Here is a 6000-nt window from a genome sequence, read left to right on the forward strand (position 1 = left end):
GTATTTCCTATTGGTCTTTTAAGTCAGTGATTTTTAACAGTGTAGGGCAGCAAAACACAGTAAGTATACTCTTTTTTTTTTTGATCAAAATAATTTAAGTGTGCTGTGGAAGTTTATAGGCTGAAGTGTGTGGTGAGATTAAAAAAAGGTTGAAAGGGTGGTGCCTGTGGCTCAAGGAGTAGGGCGCTGGTCCCATATGCCGGAGGTGGCGGGTTCAAACCCAGCCCCGGCCAAAAACCACAAAAAAAAAAAAAAAAAAGGTTGAAAAACACAGTTGCAAGTAAAAGAAAAGGTAATGACCCTGCATGCCAGCTACCCTCCGATGAGTGTGGAAGGCTTTGTCTCTGATGACAGTTGGGCTCCAGTAAGGGCTGTACACAAGTGTGTGTATAACACGCATATACACATCCATTTGTGTGATTTTTCCTTTTGTGTGTGTGTTTTTAAGTCATTATGCCAGGTGTATTTGAGGGGATGAGGCCTGGTCTGTAACTTGGGTTGCTAACAGGACCTGCTTTCTAGGGTGGCTCAGAGCACTCAGCGCGAGGATGCTGCTGTTAAAACAGGGCTGGGCCAGGAGAAAAGGCTGAGAGATGATGACCACGGTCATCTGAGCCCTCACAACACGGAGCACTCCCTGAGGCTCCAGACTGCACTCGCCTGGCCCTGCCTCACCCCTGCTGGGGCGCTGCTGGTTTCTTGCAGGTCACTCCTCTCCCACCCCCATTAGTTTATTATTAAAAATTTCAAACGTACAGAAAAGTGGATGCATTTCTACAGTGAACACTCTCATGTTCTTAGATTCTTACAAAGCCCCTTTTGGGCTTACATATGAAACCAGGTGTGGGGCACTGACAGGCGGAGTGGTGGTGGTGACCTGGACACGGTGGCTCCGGTGATCATTCCTTCCCCAGGCTTCGACTGCCCACGGACAGAAGGAGGGATGGGCAGCATGGTGCCAGCGCTGACACTGGGCCTGGGTAGGTAAGTACTTTGACTGCAAGAATCAAAGGACTGATGTTTACAGGAGCATCGTGGATCAGCTCCTGGTAGGGAGGCAGCTTGTCCTCCAAGTAGAAACTATGTGACACTGGCATGTTGGGCCAAAAACCAGTTGCTGAAACCCAAGTTTCCCAAGTCTTTCAATTTTCAAAAGTCATTCTTCAAGCCTGCCTTGATACCAAAAGTAACTCTGTGAGTGGAATCCACCTAGGAAAGCTTGGTTTTTGTTCTCACAATGGAGCGTCTTGATGAACAGAGTCTCTTTGGGGTCCTTTGAAAGATCATCACTGGACTTAGAGCGCCATCGCTGAGGGGTTGGAAGAGGTTGCAGGGAGGTTACTGTGGGCCGCGTGGGACATGAGTGGCTGCAGCTCACACCTCTCTGCCTGTTCTGACCCATGCTCAGCTTCGGCTTAAGGCTGAAACTCCGTGTGGTCATGTGTGTGAGTCTGTTCTGGTCCAAAATATGGGGAAGCAGGAGAGAGAAGCGTGCTGGTATAAAACCACCCCAACAGGACTTGGGACAGGGCTGGAAAGCAGACAGGTCTGTTTCTGTGGTGCTGGGTCCCAGAGCCCTACCAGAGGTAGGGTATTCACCCTCTCCTCCCCGTAGCCGTTCTGACTCCTGTAACTGTTCACACCTGATTCAACACAGATGCTAGCAGTGAAGCCGCCTGATGGGAGGGTATGCCCCGCTTGGGTTATGGAAATGCCTTAGTCTCCTGCAGTTATTTTGCTTTTCAATATATTAAAACTCAGCTGAAAAGAGAAAGAAACAGCATATATGATGCCCACAGATGCAGCAAAGTGTGGCCTATAGTCATAAGAAAAGAACAGTCACTCGGGCAGAACCACAGGTGACCCAGATGTTTGAAATGGAAAGACAAGGTCTTTAAAATGCTATTAAAAATTCATCAAGTAACTTAGAGAAAAACACAGGCCAAATGGGTGAACAGATGAGGAATTTTGGAAGAGACCTATGTTCCCTGTGTCAGTGGCTGCCTGCATGAGCAAACTTTACAGTTTTTAATTTTTGAGACAGAATCTCACTCTGTCACCCTTGGTAGGGTGTCATGGCCTTATAGCTCACAGCACCCTCAAACTCTTGAGCTTAAGTAATCCTCCTGCCTCAGCCTCTCAAGCAGCTGGGACTACAGGCACCTGCCACAACACCTGGCTAATTTTTTTTATTTTTAGTAGAGATGTGGGTCTTGCTGTTGCTTAGGCTGGTCTCCAACTCCTGAGCTAAAGAGATTCACCTGCCTTGGATCACAGGTGTGAGCCACTGCACCCGACCCAAACTTTACACTTTCATAACTACGAGAATACTCCCCCAGACCATACACACGCTTCCTTTTTAATCATCTGATAAATGTTTATCACCTCTGAGGACTCTCTGACCCAGTGTCTAGCTCGTTAAATGAAGGGAGTTCTGGGGATTCCCGCCAGCTTCCCTGCAGCCTGTGACCCCCCCAGCCCCCACACGCTAGAAGCAGAGGGCCCTGGGGCAGGCAGTCCCGGTGGGCTAGTGTGAGGCTGCTTCATACTGCCAGGGGCCCTCTGAGGCTTCAGACTGCAGCTGTTCAGCCGTCCAAAGATCCGTGGAGCTTGCTAGTTTGCAGTGTGGCCCCCTTTGGCCTGGACCCTGCACCATTTCCACCTTCTTGTTGAAATCTCTTTTCTTACATAGTGAGGTTCCTTGATGCCTGAAGAGGAAATGGCTTTGATATTAATTTGGCCATTTGGACTGTGACAGGCGATGGTGGCGTTTTATTTATTACATAGTTTACATATCCCCGAGTATTACACTGTCTCTGTGGAGCGGCTAGCAGCAGGGTGTCCCGTCCGTCGCTAGGTGGCGGGCAGACACCAGGGATGACCAGGAGTTACTTCCCTCCCGCCCAGCAGAAATCCGTCTTGTCAGCCACTCCAAAGAGTCACAGCCCTGGCTACTAGAAACTGCAGATGTCCAGGGCTGTGGTTATTTTCTTTACGAAGGATGTAACTGGATTTTGATCAGCACCTCCAGAACGGACAGTACAGAGTTAAGTGACAAGGGAGAGGTTAAAAGGACAGAGAAGATTATGCGGCCCTGGAGAAGACACTCCTGAGTCCCCCCTGTCGGGTGGGTTTTTGGTTGGTTTGTGTTTTAAAAGTGCCCTTTCCCCCCCTTTACTGCAAAATGACTTTCTGCCCAGTGACCTTGTAATTAATTACAGTGGGGATCGGGACACTCACACCACAGAGTGAATAAGGCTGCCCTGGGCGGTGATGTGCAGACATGAGCTCATGAGTTTCATGTGACAAGTGTCCTTTTGTGTAGAGGTAGAAATGGGGACAAAGGCAGCTGCAGTTACTTAGCAAAATTGCTACCGATTAAGTTTTATTTATTTCTGGACGTTGGTGACTACCTGGTGACATTTATTGGTGACATCTAGTTTAAGAACCATTCGATTGCAGTCCCCCTCCTCCTTATCAAGGGAAAGCAAGTGTTTGTGGAGGAGGGGACGGTGGCGGGAATGGCAAGCCCTGCCATGCAGTCACTGCAGCACTGCTGTCACTGTCACTGTGTGCCAGCACAGTTCTGTACAGGGCAGATGTGCAGAAGACCTCCGTGAGGGATGGCATCAATGTCTGAACCTCTCAAAGCAACGGAAAGGCCCTGAGGGGAGCAGGCCTCAGGCCTGGGCAGAAACGGTGGCTCTGTTAGGGTGAGATTCCAGGGGCAGCATACATGCCAGCCCCCCCATATTGTAGCAAAGTGCAAACTCCTGCCCCAGGGAAACACAGTTCCAGAAATTCTCTAAACAATGGAGAGACATTCTTTTAGGTGGAGCGGTGCTCCCTCCTGTTTTTATTTTAAAATGCAAATATCTCTATGGAGGACAATGAATCAACCCTGCAGTGTGACAGGTGTGCCCCTTGTGGGTAGCTGAGCCGTGGAGGTGGAGTAGGGGGTGGGGGGTGGGGGGAGTCGGGAGCAGGAGGGCTCTGGGAGGAGATAAAAAGCGGGGACGCAGGGGACTGACAACACACGTAGTGGGTGATTTCACCCTTTGCCTTCATGCTGGAAACCTGACATTAGAATTTCTTCCCTGAAGTGCAAAGTCCCAGAGAGCTTGACTTATCTTGGTTGGATGTAATTGGGGTGAAGTAAATTGTTTTGTTTTCTTGTTATTTCCCAGCTTACCTCCCACCGATGTTCCCAATAAACGGTCACACAAAGATGCCCAGCACTGGAGAGGGCGGGTGTGGGGAGCCAGTGGTGCTGCTGTGATTTGCCTGGCCGTGGCCAGCACTGAGTCTGCCTGCTGGCAGGCGCATAACTCACTCTGCTGCCAGGGGAGGCCCTTCCTTTTTCTTTTCTTTTTTCCATTATTAGGCAATTGGCAGGCAACATTGATCAGAAAAAAATTATGCCCATTGACCATATTTTTGGATGAAGATCAATGGTGTTAATTTGCAGTATGTCAATTCTCACACCAGACATTAACTGGAAGGGACGAAGCTGTGTGACGTACCCCTGGTTGGCGGGACCCAGGCCAACCACACCCTCTTAGGGGGTCCAGGAGATTTGATTTTACCAACGTGCACAACGGATAAAAAAGTGGGAAACTTAGGGCGGTGCCTGTTGCTCAGTGGTTAGGGTGCCGGCTCCATATACCGAGGGTGGGGGGTTCAAACCCGACCCCGGCCAAACTGCAACAAAAAATAGCCGGGCGTTGTGGTGGTCGCCTATAGTCCCAGCTGCTCGGGAGGCTGAGGCACGAGAATCACCTAAGCCCAGGAGTTGGAGGTTGCTGTGAGCTGTGATGCCACAGCACTCTACTGAGGGGGACAAAGTGAGAGTCTGTCTCTACAAAAAAAAAAAAAAAAAAAGTGGGAAGCTGCACCTGGGAGAGGGGCCCTGCAGGGAAAGTGGCACCGTCCTCTCATGCTAGTGCCGCCCGGTCTCCCGGCTCTAATGAGAAGGACGGCAACACAGCAGAGCCCAGGGGGCAGCCTCAGCTCCTCCTCCCCCTATACGACACATTTTCTTTCCTAAACCCTATATTTTATCACCACTGTGAGAAAACTTTATGTTGACATGTGAAAACTGCATCAAATATATATGGAGAGTGACAGCTTCTAGGGTTTTAGACTAAGTATTGACCCTTTGCATTTTTTCTTTTTTTTTGAGACAGAGTCTCACTCTGTCACCCTGGGTAGGGTGCCGTGGGGTCACAGTGCACAGTAACCTCAAAGTCTTGGGTACAAGTGTTCCTTTTGTCTCAGCCTCTCGAGTAGCTGGAACTATCGGCATCCACCACAACACTTGGTTAATTTTTCTGTTTTTAGTAGAGATGGGAGTTCTCGCTCTTGCTCAGGCTGGTCTAGCACTGCTGAGCTCAGGTGCTCCACCTGCCTCAGCCTCACAGAGTGCTGGGATTACAGGCGTGAGCCACTGTACCTGGCCAGATCCATTGCATTTATTTTTATTTTAATTTTTTATTAAATCATAGCTGTGTACATTAATGCGAAAATGGGGCACCATACACTGGTTTTATAGACCATTTGACACATTTTCATCACACTGGTTAACATAGCCTTCTTGTCATTTTCTTATTGTGTTAAGACATTTATATTCTACATTTGCTAAGTTTCACATGTACCCTTGTAAGATGCACCACAGGTGTAATCCCACCAATCACTCTCCCTCCGCCTATCCTCCCCACTCCCTCCCCTCCCTCACCCCCTTCCCCATATTCTTAGGTTATAACTGGGTTATAGCTTTCATATGAAAGCCATAAATCAGTTTCATAGCAAGGCTGAGTACATTGGATACTTTTTCTTCCATTCTTGAGATACTTTACTAAGAAGAATATGTTCCAGCTCCATCCATGTAAACATGAAAGAGGTAAAGTCTCCATCTTTCTTTAAGGCTGCATAATATTCCATGGTGTACATATACCACAATTTATTAATCCATTCGTGGGTTAATGGGCACTTGGGCTTTTT

This window comes from Nycticebus coucang, chromosome 10 (genome assembly GCF_027406575.1).
Source record: "Nycticebus coucang isolate mNycCou1 chromosome 10, mNycCou1.pri, whole genome shotgun sequence".
Lineage (NCBI taxonomy): Eukaryota > Metazoa > Chordata > Mammalia > Primates > Lorisidae > Nycticebus > Nycticebus coucang.